Genomic DNA, 14,617 nt, shown 5'->3' on the forward strand with positions numbered 1-14,617 from the left:
AGTTTTGTCTTTTCCATTTCATTTAACCTAGCAGTGAAAAAAACAGAAAAGCAACACTGAGATTTGAATGGTTGATTGAAACTTATAGAAGGAGCAGACCACTAGACCACAACTAATCTTCGTATTAATAGACATATTTTCAATATAAACTCTTTTGTTTTGATAGATGCCCTAAAATTAATCCCCGATTAATTTTCGATTAGTCTCCGATTTTTTCATTAATCCTAGGCACTACCCGACGCACGCGTAGCGCCTAACGTATTCCCGAACAAGCATTAAAACATATGTTTTATACCACATTGTAGAAGAGATCGTAGATTTTTTTTTGTTTTTGGGCTGCTGTAGTGGATACTATTAGAATGTGTTACAGTATTATTTTTAGTTACGTTTTACACTATAAGACATTTTGAATTCTAGAGCACTTTAAATGTATACTAGATTTTGAGCTACACGCCCGTGCGGGTGTCTATTTCAAAATATACTACTATTTAATTTTATGTCAATATTAAAACTGGATAAAAAAATCAAATTTGAAGAACCGAACAGATCACGATCCGAAAAAGTAATACCAAACTCAACCAAAATTGATTAAATATCCAAATTATTCAAAATTTTGATATTTAGACAACCGAAACCATAACCAATTCGAACCGAAGTAATTTTAGATATCAAAATGTATCCGAAAAAAATTTATGTACTTGTATACATATTAACTATTTTTATTTTTTTTGCTAAACAACTATTTTTAATTTTATTGTATATAAAACATCTAGTATATATGATATTTTTAGGTTGGTTTAAATACTTGAAAATATATAAAAAATATTTAAATATAAATATCTAACATAGTGGAAGTACACTCAAAACACCAAAATATTTAAAATAATTATTATTTTTGATCTAAAATTTAAAACCAAACCAGTCTATATGTTAAGTTTAGATATTATGACATATGTTATTCATTTATATACAATATATTATTTTATTTATAGAATTTAAGAAATTCAAAATATATAATGAATTTAAAAAATAATTTAAATGGGTAATCCGAACCTGAACTGAACCCGCAAAGATCCAAATATAATTCAAACTGAAATTTAGAAATATATGAATATGACTCAAATCTTTGACCCCGGAAACCTGAAACCCAAAACCCAAACAGATCTGAAATGAACCCGAATTGATACCTGAACGCCCAACCCTAGTCATAATTCGAACCGAAATTTAGAAATATATGAATGGGGCTGAAATCTTTAACCCTGGAAACCTGAAATTCAAACAGATCCAAAACGAACCGGAATGGATACATGAACGTCCAGCCCTAGTCACTATTATGTATCATATATATGCCATCATATAATTAATTGTATTGGTCCATCATATAAATAATCATATAATTAATAGTATTCTATATGTACCATCTTATAAATAATCACATATATTATATTCTTAAAGTTTAATGTGAAATATAAAAACCATAATTTAAGTTGGTATATGAAATTAATCTTTTTGTTGTATTTTTCTTATATATATTGAAAACATTTTTTAATAATGGTTATTGGAAAATATTTTAGTAAAAATAAATTTTTGAATATATGCTTATTTTAAATCAATTTTTGATATAAATCAACTTTAAATTATTATTTTGATTTGAAATATGTAAATAAAATTTAAATTTTATTTTATGATTATTTTATAAAAACAATGTTTTTAGGTAATTAGATTAGTCCATTTTGTATATTTTAAAACTAATATATTTTTATCCATGTTTCAAAATTTTAATTTTTTACATCAGTTTTTAATGAATTATTATTAATTTAATGATATTTTATTTTTGAAAATTGAACTCTTGAAATTTTTATATTTGACTAAACTAAATAAGGTAACAATACTGTTTTAAAAATTGTTTTATATAATATACTATTTATATTTCAGTTTGTGTTTTTTATTCACCATAAAAATTGAAAAAAAGAATTGTAAATATAGTGACAAAATTGTAAAAAAAAAAAAATATAAAATGAAAGTTGTTTAATTTATTGTAAAAACAATAGCTAAATGTTTAAATAAAAAGAAGTATTAAATATGTTATTCATGTTCCTAAACAATTCTCATTTGTTATTAATTTATTGAAAATACAATGTCTAAATGTATAAATAAAAAAAAGTACACATCTCTACTATATATATTTCCAAACATATCTCATTTATTATATTATTTTTGTTTACAAAAAATCCAATTGTGTACTTTAATTTTAATAATATAGATATCAAGGTGAGGATTTGATGATTTTTTTAACAAATATATTAAAACGTAGTTGCTAGATTTTGTGAGATTGAAGCGTTGATATAGCTGTGAATTTTTTTTTATTTAAATCAAATCAATAGCTATATTAAAAAATCTAAAAAGAAGTTTAAATTAGCAGTGAATGACGTATAATATATATAAATATTTCATTTGGTTAAATTTATAATATAGATTCTAGAAATATGTTAGGAATATATTTAGGAATGGTAAGATATGGCAAGATTTAGTAAACAGTTTGGAATATTCCGTTTTTGTAAATCAAATTGATAGAAATACGGTGTCCAAAAAAATAGTGCGTGAAGTCAAGTTTGGGTAGGCAATAATCAAATTATTCTGGTATAAATGTATTAAATAATTACTGTTAAATTAATTGTTTTTAATCTAGTGGCATGAAATTGTAATTCTTTAGCAAAAGTCAGGGTTAAATACTAAATGTATTTCTATTTTAATAGATTAGATTTAAAACTAATATATTTTTATCCATGTTTCAAAATTTTAATTTTTTGCATCAGTTTTTAATGAATTATTATTAATTTTATGATATTTTATTTTTAAAAATTGAACTCTTGAAATTTTTATATTTGACTAAACTAAATAAGGTAACAATACTGTTTTTAAAAATTGTTTTATATAATATACTATTTATATTCAAGTTTGTGTTTTTATTCACCATAAAAATTGTAAAAAAAAGAATTGTAAATATAGTGACAGAATTGTAAATAAAAAAATATAAAATGAAAGTTGTTTAATTTATTGTAAAAACAATAGCTAAATGTTTAAATAAAAAGAAATATTAAATATGTTATTCATGTTCCTAAACAATTCTCATTTGTTATTAATTTATTGAAAATACAATGGCTAAATGTATAAATAAATAAAAAGTACACATCTCTACTATATATATTTCCAAACATATCTCATTTATTATATTATTTTTGTTTACAAAAAATCCAATTGTGTACTTTAATTTTAATAATATAGATATCAAGGTGAGGATTTGATGATTTTTTTAACAAATATATTAAAACGTAGTTGCTAGATTTTGTGAGATTGAAGCGTTGATATAGCTGTGAATTTTTTTTATTTAAATCAAATCAATAGCTATATTAAAAAATCTAAAAAGAAGTTTAAATTAGCAGTGAATGACGTATAATATATATTAATCTTTCATTTGGTTAAATTTATAATATAGATTCTAGAAATATGTTAGGAATATATTTAGGAATGGTAAGATATGGCAAGATTTAGTAAACAGTTTGGAATATTCCGTTTTTGTAAATCAAATTGATAGAAATACGGTGTCCAAAAAAATAGTGCGTGAAGTCAAGTTTGGGTAGGCAATAATCAAATTATTCTGGTATAAATGTATTAAATAATTACGGTTAAATTAATTGTTTTTAATCTAGTGGCATGAAATTGTAATTCTTTAGCAAAAGTCAGGGTTAAATACTAAATGTACTTCTATTTTAATAGATTAGATAAGTTTAGATTCTAGTCATAAATTTGTGGAACAAAGTAAAAGCGTTAATTTGAAATGTTAATATATTTTTGTCCAAAAAAAAAAAAATATATAGATATATATTCATATTTTATTTCAGGAGTGTTGCACAAAAAAAACATTTGTGGAAACTCATTTTTAATACAAATTGCAAAGAGATTATATAGCTATTCTATTAACCCATATTTTTTTTGAGAAAATAATATTTTATTTTAATAATGTAATCATTGTAAGTTTAGTATTTATTGTATAGATACTTAACAGCAGCTACAAGCAGCAGTAGTACAGAATAATATTTGTTCATACAATTTTTTTTTGTGTTTTAATATTCTGTAGCCAAATTAAAAGATTATATGACTATATATTAATCAATATTAAAAATATAATATTTTTTTTTTGTGTCTCATAATTTTTTAATTATTAAAAAAGTGAAACAAAATAGTACATCCTGTGACGTGTTTCACACTGGCTAAAATTTGTTATTACACTGGTTAATAATTAATAATGCTATAATTTTATATACAATATTACAAATTTATATTGTGTATATAAGTGAAAATTAAATTAATATTAGTATACGTTAACTGTTTAGTAACAATTACGAACTTTTTAATTATTTAGACATTTATAAAGTTTAAATATTGTTTTGAAAACTGTATATTTATATATAGTAAAAATTCATTAGACAGCAATCTTAGAAAAAATCTGTATGAGTTTCCTTTAGTTATTTTATTTTAGAAATATTGTAATATTCAGGTGAATAGTAGACTAATTAAGTTTGATAAAATCACAAGGTTGACCAAGGTTATGTCCAAATTGTGATCCTTTTTAATAGCATTAATATTTATGAGGTTTTTTTTTTTGCTAAACGATTTTCAATTAAATATATTTTTTATTTATGAGTTTCATCAGGAAAATAATAAACAGTAAAAGTAACATATCTATCTTATTAAAATAGGAACATTACAACTTTTTCTAGGTGGATTTTTAAAGTTGGATCTTATATTTTTAAATTAAATGTTTCATTCTTTATATATAATACATATCATAGTCTAACTTTGCATTGATGTATTTCCTTAAATATAGTTCTTCTTTTTGTCCATATTCCATATATGATTTTTATATTTATTACATATCGATTTAAATAAGATATATACTAAGAATACTAAAAATATTAATCGTTCTATAATTACCCTATACAATTCATTTTAAATTGATCAGTATATTTTCATTGGCCATATTAATTTTATTGGTACGAATAACATTAGGTAGATAAGTCATAGACACATACATAAATATATGAATATTCTTATAACTACGTTGGGCCTAATCTACTTTCTAAAACAAATAACACATAGCTTCATATATTGTATAGAATATAGTAATATTGTATAGTATTATACTTATACAATAATACTAAAAACAAACCAAACTGAAATATAATATATATCGAAAAATGCTTTGAACCATTACACACAAAATATATTAGACCTCAGAGATAAAATTCACTTTGAAATTACGTAATAATTATTTTAAAAAATTAAATTTCGTAATGTACAAAAAAATATAAGTTTTATATAAAAATTTTGTGTTACAATAAAAAGACACAACTCGCGCTTGCTAAGTGTTATTTTTCCATACGAAAAACAGTTTTGATATTGTTCTTTAAACACAAAATTGAATTATACAAACTCGATACTACATAAAACTAAACAATATATAATAGATTTTAAAAATAAAACCCGTGTGGGTGTGCATATGTTTATATAATATATAAATATATTATGTTACACGTATTTTCGTATAAATAATACCCCAATGTAAGTTTTGTATGATAAATGTTGAAAATACAAAATATATAGCACTATATATTTTAAATAATATAGAAAAATCTAGTTTATGTTATCATAAAATTTAAAAATCAAATTTAGTAATTAAGAACATTGCTTATTTAAACACATTAGTACACATTGTTATTTATCAAAATTTTATATTAATATAAATTGCGATCATGTATAACATTTAGTAAAAACAAAGATAAAAAAAAAATTGACTTCCGTTCGGTCGAGCGGGTCATGATCTAGTGTCCATTAATACATTTGATTTTCCCAAAAATATAAACTTGACCTGACAATATGTCCATTGATCTTGAACCCTGGACCGTCCGGCTGAAAGACGATCGCGTTCTGAAGCGACGTACCAAACGGCGGTTTGAGATGAGAGGAACGGTATTCGTCCCATTAGCCTTCGGCAGAGGACCCACGAACCTGTCTTTAAACGTCGTCACCTCCATTTTGTCAAGGTTTACAATGATTCTCATTCCTTCAATAGGTCTAAGATACGGGTTGACAGACCCGTTAAGGTAAAACAGCATTGCTTTTATAAGCCTCTCCGTATGCTTCTCACCAAACCATCCTATCGTTGAGGATGTGACCACAACCTCCAAAACGTCTAAGCCGCGTCTCTTGATCGAGTCACGGAACGGGTTAAACTTGAGAATAAGCGCAGTGGCTGCTTGCTGCTCGTCGATAGTGAGCATAGGGAAACCATTGCCTACGTGGATTTTGTCCGAGATAATGACTCGAGAAGAAAAGTCAACAATTATTTCTCGGGTGTTGCCTTTATCTCGGGCGATGATGAAAGCCTGACGTGGGGGTGGTATGACGTTCTGGTCCGGTGCTGAATGCTAGGACAATACTCGGGACTTATCGGGCTCGTTGAGACCCAGGTACTGGAAAGTGAACCTATGGCTTGGACCAGCGGGATATGTTTCCTTGATGATCTTACTGACAGAGGGATGAAGCTTGAGGATGGGACTACAAAGATGGATGAAAAGATTAAGATATTATTTAAAAAGAAGAAAAATAAAAAACAAGAAGAGACTAGTAAGATGGTAATGTGAAGTGGAGCCATTGGTTGGTGATCTAAGAGCATCCCATTAGGGGTTCAAAGCCCAAACTCTTAACTTTTTCCCAAAAAAAAAATTAAAATAATTTTGGATCCCACAGAAAATTTAAACCTGTTTCACAAAACTCTTTGTTTGTGAACATATCTCTTAACTGTTTCGCGGGCTCCACACCATATGGTGGTCCGCGATTGGTTCGGTTATATATATATATTTTTTAATCAAACGAAAAAAAAATTAAAAAATTCATTTTTTGTCTAGGAATTCGAGCCCACTACATATCACTAATGTGGATGCTCTAACTGACTTAATTGAGTTCTCTATACTTTGTTATATAGCCTAATATTTACATTTTCTTTTCCGCAATAATACACGAGTAAAAAGTTGTAATTTACAGTTTGTGCTCCATCTATATTTATTACTAGATTTTGACTTACCCTTTCAAGAGCGGATATATTTTTTATTTTTATTTTTTTTGAAAAACTTAATTTTTATTTTTGTATTTTTCTTATAATCATATTTTGGTAACTATATTAAATATGTCAAATTGCATAGCTATACACTAATGCCATATGCATTATAGAAATTATTTTTAAACTTTATTCATAAAAATTACAGCATATTATATTTTCCTAGTAGTTACCTAATACAATTAGTCAAAAATATATGTATTCAAAAATTTTGATTTGGAATCGACCTGAAAATCAAAATTTTCATACTCTATTAGACATGACTTATATATTCGAGCAGTTCTTAAAATGTTATATCTGAAAATTAATATCAAACCCAACCTGCACTGAAAACCAAACAATTTTTTTTGAAAAATGTTTAAATTTTTAATTTTAATATATATATATATGTGTGTAAATGATTTAATATGGTCTTCACTAACTTTAAGTAGAAACACATTTAATAAATATTTTTTAATCAAAAGTAAAAAAAAATACATATATTAATAGATCATGTTCTTAATTTAATAGTAGTGATTTTGTTTTGACTAAAAAAAATTGTTAGTTGTGACAATAGGATTTTGTGTAATATTTTTGTCCCATTAGGATTTAAATTATTGTTAATAAAATTATACCCTTCAGTTAATCAAATTTTAATTTAATTAAAATATATAATATTTGTTAATAAAATTTTATAAGTTAAAAAGAAACGTAAAATAAAAAAAGGGAAAACACGTTTAACCTAACTTATAGCCTCTTCTCTCCTCTTCTCCGCTAAAGCTTCCTATTCTCTTCCATGGCGATTCTTCTTCTCACAAGATTAAAATCATGTCGTCTCTGTTCTCTGTTTTTTATTTTTTTTTCTCTTTTTTTTTCTCGTACTTGTTCTTTGTCAGTTTCGTTGCATCGGCTGAGTTATGTATTCCACCATCAATTTCATCAAAATACTCGATTCTTCACTTATGGTATGTGTTTCATCCTATATATTAATTTTTAAGATTTGATTTGTATCTGAAACCTAAGCAGATGCTTGGCAAGCTAGCTTGTCTGTACTCCACCATTATAAACCGTAGATTCGGGTGAATCATATGTTCCTAAAGTTCTGGTCGAGATGTACTTGGAGGAGATCAGTCCCGTTACACTGCTGAATCCTACAATATGCTTACTCGCAACTGCAAAAAAAATCAAAAACGAGGTCTCTCAGTTTCTTGTTGGTAAAGGAATCCCAGACTACCTTATTCAGCTTCCCAGTGAGGTCATGAACAGCCCAATGGCCTAGGGTGGTTTTCTAAGTAAGTATCTCATAACTTAGCAACCTCCTGACGCTTTTTTTACTTGGCTTATAATTTTATCTCCTTATTTGTAGTGCATTTGATACAAAACCTGGAAGCAACTTTAAGAGTCGGTGTCGTTCCTAACGCTCCACAGTTTAATCCTCAACCACAAGATTTTGGAGCTTTTAGCAAAGAGAAAGAGGAAGGTCCAAAATCATTTAACAACCCCAACGAGAATAACTCTAAAACTGATAAAGCTTCCAAGTCTGGAGATGCAAAAACCTCAGTTCATACTGAAAAACGTGTCACCGGTTGTTCAACCTTCAGCTAGTAAAGAGAAGACAAAAGAGAACCCACTTGGTGATGCTAGGACCAAGATTCAGGAAGAGATTACTCGTAAATTTGCAGCTGATCTCATTTCACAAGGCACATTAAGAGCAAGTGAAGCAGCTACTATAGCTACCAAAAAAGCGAGGCTAAAAGTATGGACATCTAAATGCAGCTGCTTAGCCTAGTAAAACAGATGAAACCGTTTTTATTGCAACTGTATTGGAACTGCATCAATAATATTGAAACAATAAAATATGATTCCATTATTTTATAATCAAAGAAAACAAATAAGTTGATTCTGTGTTTTTCATTCCCAGTAACAAGTATTGAACTGCAGACATTGTTGCTTGGAAGAATATCATGAACTAATTATCAATTTGAACATGATCATGAGAGATTTAGGGTAGATTTAGTATAGATTTGGAAAATATTTTTAACCGATTAGGTTCCACGCCATAATCCTCATACACCATGATTTTGAGGTTCTCCAACAGAGTAGTAGTTTCTAATGTAATCATTCGACCACGCTTTTCTTTGTCTACCATGAAACTCCACTCGTCACTGCAACTAGACATCCATTCACAATATTTAACATAGATTGGAACCATGTTGTATTGATGAAAAAAAAAGAGAAGAGAATTGGACGATGAAGAAGAAGAGAAGATATGTCGATGAAAGTATCGTGGGAGGAAGAGAAAATCGTGGAGAAAATATTCTCTAAAATGTTAAGGAAAGATTTAGGAAACATCTATAACTGAATATGGAAGTTTCCATATTTTTTGGATTCGCCTAGAAAACGTATCCTATCTAACACAGAGCACAGTAGAATACGTGGGAATCATATTCTTCCTAAGGCGTCACATAAGGTAAAAGGTACATGAGCTTAATTTCACAATAAGTACGTAAGGTACATTTTAGAGTTGTGGCTATATGTCGTTATATATCCTTAGGTAGAATGAAGACATATTGCTATATTGTAACGTTACAAAATCTACCTAAGATATATATGACAAGGAAGTCTATATAACGTTATATACCCTTGGTATAGCGATGTATAAAACTTATAATTCGGTTTCTAGATAAAGTAGATTACCAGAATGTGTATTCTAACTTCGGTTAGAAAACAAAATAAAATATGATTCCAATTTTTTTTTGAAAAAAATAAACATAAAAATTGTTATACTTATGTTTCCAATAATTTTCATATTTTTGTATATTTTTATATTTAAGTTTATTATTTTTCTCATGAACGAAGGGTAAAACATGTCCAAAATTGCCAAAAGTATGAATAGTCCTAAAGCGACAAAGAAAAATTTAAAGTGTCTCTTTTTCCAATTCTCTTTTTTTTGTAACTTACTTGTTAGTTGTGATTTGAACGAACTGAAAACACAACATACGTTTTAGATTTATTTACAAAACATTCATTTATATTAAATAATCTTAATAGCTAGAATATTGGGGAAATTTGGAGAAATGCACTCCAATAAGAATAAAATTTGAAAATAACACTCTTATTTAAATTTTTGGAAAAATACACTTATTTATAGAAATTTACCTAATTGCCCATTCTTAATATTTTTCTATTTCTAATATATTGTTTAAAAAATGATTTAAAAAAATATATCATTACATAATCTACCAATTATCCCTTTAATATATCTACACAATATCTTTCCCATATCTTTTTTATAATATTTTAATTATTTAATTAATTTGAAAACAATAAAGCCTGCTCAGTAATCAGATCATGCTTGCAACAACACAAGATAGAGAAGCCAAAAGGTTAATCAGATCATAGCCCTGACACTAAACAGAGAATTGAGGCAATCACAATTTTTTTCTAAAAAAGCACGTAAATTGAAGAATTCCATGCATGAATGATTCATTGAACAACAAGTTATGAAACTAACATTTGTCGTAGTTAACCAACCGGAGACGAGAGTGCAACTTGTGGCGAAAGAAAAATCAATTATGAATCAAATAAAAGAACTTATGAAACTTCACGCACAAGGTACGTTTTTAAAAAACTTTTGTGAAATATGAAACAACAAAATTGTGAATCAAAAATTATGAAACTTCAGTAGCAAGTTCTTTTTTTCTCTCTTTCTCTTCTCTCTCTTTCTCACTTTGCGTACTACTTAGCAGCTAAGTAGCATAAAGTTTCGCTGCTTCTCTTTCTTCCATTACTCCTCCATTTCTGGGGTTTCTGGATCTCTCTCTGTATCTTTGTATGTTCCTTTCAATGTTGCATTTCTGATCTTTGTTAACTAACCTTAACTTATCACTGTCGTGTGTTTTGTTTCAAATAGGAACCTTTGAGACAGCTTATACTTGAGGTTTAGGGTAGGAGTTAGTGTTGGCTTCGAGAGGAGGTCCTGACGAAGGACCGTCCCAGCCTCAGCAGCGACGGATCATACGAACTCAAATAGCTGGTTTATTAATTTCGAATATTAGTTTATTAATTACGAATTTATATATAAATTATTTACATTTCTAATTTGGGTAAAACGTCAATTCACAATTAAAGAAGTGTATTTTTCAAAAATCAAAATAGAAAATGCATTTATCAAAAATCAAACTGTTATTGGAGTAATTTGCAAATTATCCCTAGAATATTTGTTTTTAAGGATTGGCAGAACGTGATTACCAAGTTTAGTGTAGTAGATCATGAAGATTTTTTTCGTTAATTAATATCACCTCCGATATGATAACTGCGTTGAAATAGGAAATATGAATTTTTTTTTTGAATGTTTTTTTTTAACTAAAAAATAATAATAATTCTGATTTTGTGGAGTTAACTGTTATTGTTTTAGTTATGATCATCAGTGTCACGAAATTTATGGATTGTTATTGATAAGGAAAATACTAAAGTGTTAGTATTTGGTTTATTATTTAGATAAAACTACTGTGTTTTAATCAGTGGTATTCCTTTGTAATTATTGAAGAAAATTTAGGGCTAAGTACTATATGTACTTCTCTTTTAATAGTTTATAAAAAATAGTATCACGTGATTTTAGGAAATAATACTAAAGCTAGTATAAGTTAGCTGTCATATAAGGCTGTATCACGTTATTAATGATTTATCTCAATTAATTTTTGAAAAGAATGAACGATTAAAGCTTTGAAATGGTTCTATAATTATCACAATTGAATGGTTTAAGTTCAACGTGTTGGTTTAGTAACATCGACATCGGTTTAATTTAAATACAAAACACAGTGTTTTAATACCAATGGCATTCATTTGTAATATTTGTGTAACTTTAAGGGTAAATACAATTTGTACTTCCCCTTTAATAGTTTAGATATTTGCCGGACCACATGGTTTTACCTGCTGGTCTAAAATGAAGTGCGTTTTTTAATTCTCTTTGTATTTAGATGCTTTGGAATCTGTAAGCGGATTTTACTTTTTTCTTTAAATAAAAAACGCTTTTTTGCACCAAATTCTTGACTGGTGAATGCACTGCGGTTTTTTAAATTCCACTTTGAATTCCGCAAGTCACCAATCACACCTCAGCATGCTAATCAATGTTACAACTTAAAATATTTTTCTTTTAATATATAAAGGATATACTTTTCTAAAAGACACGGAAATCGTTCACCATTTGGCGGAAGAAATGTGTTATTCAGTAAATCAAAATGAATATTAACAAGGAAAAATTTGGAAAAATACATTCAAATGTGTTTATATTTTGAAAAATACAATATTTATTATTATTTTTGAAAACTACACTTATTTATAAGTGAAATAACTAAAATACCCTAATTAGATATTTATAATAATTTTAGTTTAGATTGAATTTTATATGTTTTCTGAACTAAGATTGAAATTTATATTTAAAATCAAATATCTATTGACCGCCATGAATGGACTCGAAACTCACAACACGAAGCTCTGCATCATAGGAAGCCCCGCCGCACACACGGGGGCGATCTACGCGGCCAGGGCGGAGCTAAAGCCTCTCCCTCTTCGAAGGATGGATGGTCAATGACATCGCTCCGGGAGGCCAGCTAACAACCACCACCGACGTCGAGAACTTCTCCGGTTTCCCGGAAGGCATCCTCGGTTCCTACCTAACCGACAACTTCTGCCGCCAATTGGAGCGATTCGGCTCCAAAATCTTCACCGAGACGGTGAGGAGAGTCGACTTCTCCTCGAAGCCGTTCAAGCTCTTCACGGACTCCAGAGCCGTGATCGCCGTAGCGAAACACCTCGCCTTCCCCGGCTCCGGCGAAGGTCTGGAGGTTTCTGGAACCGTGGGATCTCGGCGTGCGCAGTCTGAAGAATTTGGTTGAAGAATTTGCTTGAGCTGGAAGCAAGGAGAGCTGTGCCCTAAACTGTTGCCATGTGTTGGATGTTGAGACTTGGGTTGGAAGTGCTAGTGCTGTATACTTCTCATATGTTACCCTTTTTGTCTCCGTGGTTTTATTTCCATTGTCGGTTGTCTTTTCTTCTGCGTCGTCTTGCCTTTTGGTAAGAAACAATGGCGTCCTTGGCTTTTTTTTTGTTTTCACCAACAAGTTATAAACTCAATGTTATAAAAAAAATTAGAAGCTTCATACAAACGAATAGACTAAGTACATTATTAAATACTTCCCATCCCATAATTAAGAGTTATGTACATATATTAAATATTTTATTTCTTAAATATTTATTTATTTATTACAACATGGACAAAAAAGTCTTACAAAATATGAATAAGTGTACTTTTCAAAAAAAAATTGAGAGCAGTATATTTTTCAAATTTCAAATCCTAAATAAGGTATTTTGCAAATTATCCTTATTAACAATCTATTTAAGCATATACTAGATTCTGATCCGCGATTCAAAAATACGGATATCATTTTTATTTTTATTTTAGAAGATAGTTATTTTGAAAGTGATTGTTTAGATGCAGTCACCAAATAATTGTTTCAATTTTTAGAAGGTGGTTATGATTATTTAGATGCAATTATAAAATAATTAGTTGGACTTAACGTATATTAATATGTCACGATCCTAATTTAATAGAATCTGTTTTTAATTATTAAACTATACATGGTTTAGTATTTGTATAATCCAATTTATATTATTTCATCGACAAAATTAGAAAAAAAAATCTCATGACCTAGTGACACATTCAATCCTTCTAAAAAGATAGTAGAGTCGAACTTTCATGAAAAACTCCAGCATAGGTGAACTTAACTAGTTACTTGTCAAAGAAACTTTTTATAGTTTCAAAAAGCTAGACTGTCAACCTTACGATTCCATATGATATAATAAAAGAGCAGTAACTCGTAATAGTTGATATTGTGATGTTCGTATTATACGTTATAGGATCTAGAGTGTGAAGTGATACGATCCGAGAAAAAAAATGTAAATGTAGACAAATAACAAAGAATATATATTTTTTAACTGGGATGTTCAAAGTTCGAAGGCATGTAATCACTCCAAAGCCGGAACCAGCATGTGCTAATACCTTTAAGTGGCGTAAAGCATTCGAACTTTGACCCATAAGCCAACACGATATTCGATATCAGAGTCGGGCCTGACAATTTTTGACCCAGAAGCCAACTAATTCTTTTTGACTCGTGATCTAATAAAACACGAAAAATGTTAAAAATTATACCAAAGTTGTTCGAACCCTGGACCTAGAATATACTAAACCTACCTTTTACCAACAGAACTAGTGAGAAACTTTGTCAAAAATTGGCTCCTAAACTAAATATCTCTTGTCGGCCCCGAAGCTAGTGCTTGACCTGTCTGGTATCAGGCACGGCCATGTTCGATATGGCCGACATTCGTACCCACATCCTTTTGAATGGTGGACTTTGCAGGACGATCATTACCACTCGACTAGCGGTGGTTATAACAAAGAAT

General features: G+C 28.6%; 1 pseudogene; it reads right to left on the reverse strand.

Moving 5' to 3' along the window:
- Positions 1 to 5,811: 5,811 nt before the first annotated feature.
- Positions 5,812 to 12,774, reverse strand: LOC130503506 (amine oxidase [copper-containing] alpha 2, peroxisomal-like; annotated as a pseudogene).
- Positions 12,775 to 14,617: the final 1,843 nt, after the last annotated feature.

This window comes from Raphanus sativus, unplaced genomic scaffold (assembly GCF_000801105.2).
Source record: "Raphanus sativus cultivar WK10039 unplaced genomic scaffold, ASM80110v3 Scaffold0987, whole genome shotgun sequence".
NCBI classification, from domain to species: Eukaryota; Viridiplantae; Streptophyta; class Magnoliopsida; order Brassicales; family Brassicaceae; genus Raphanus; species Raphanus sativus.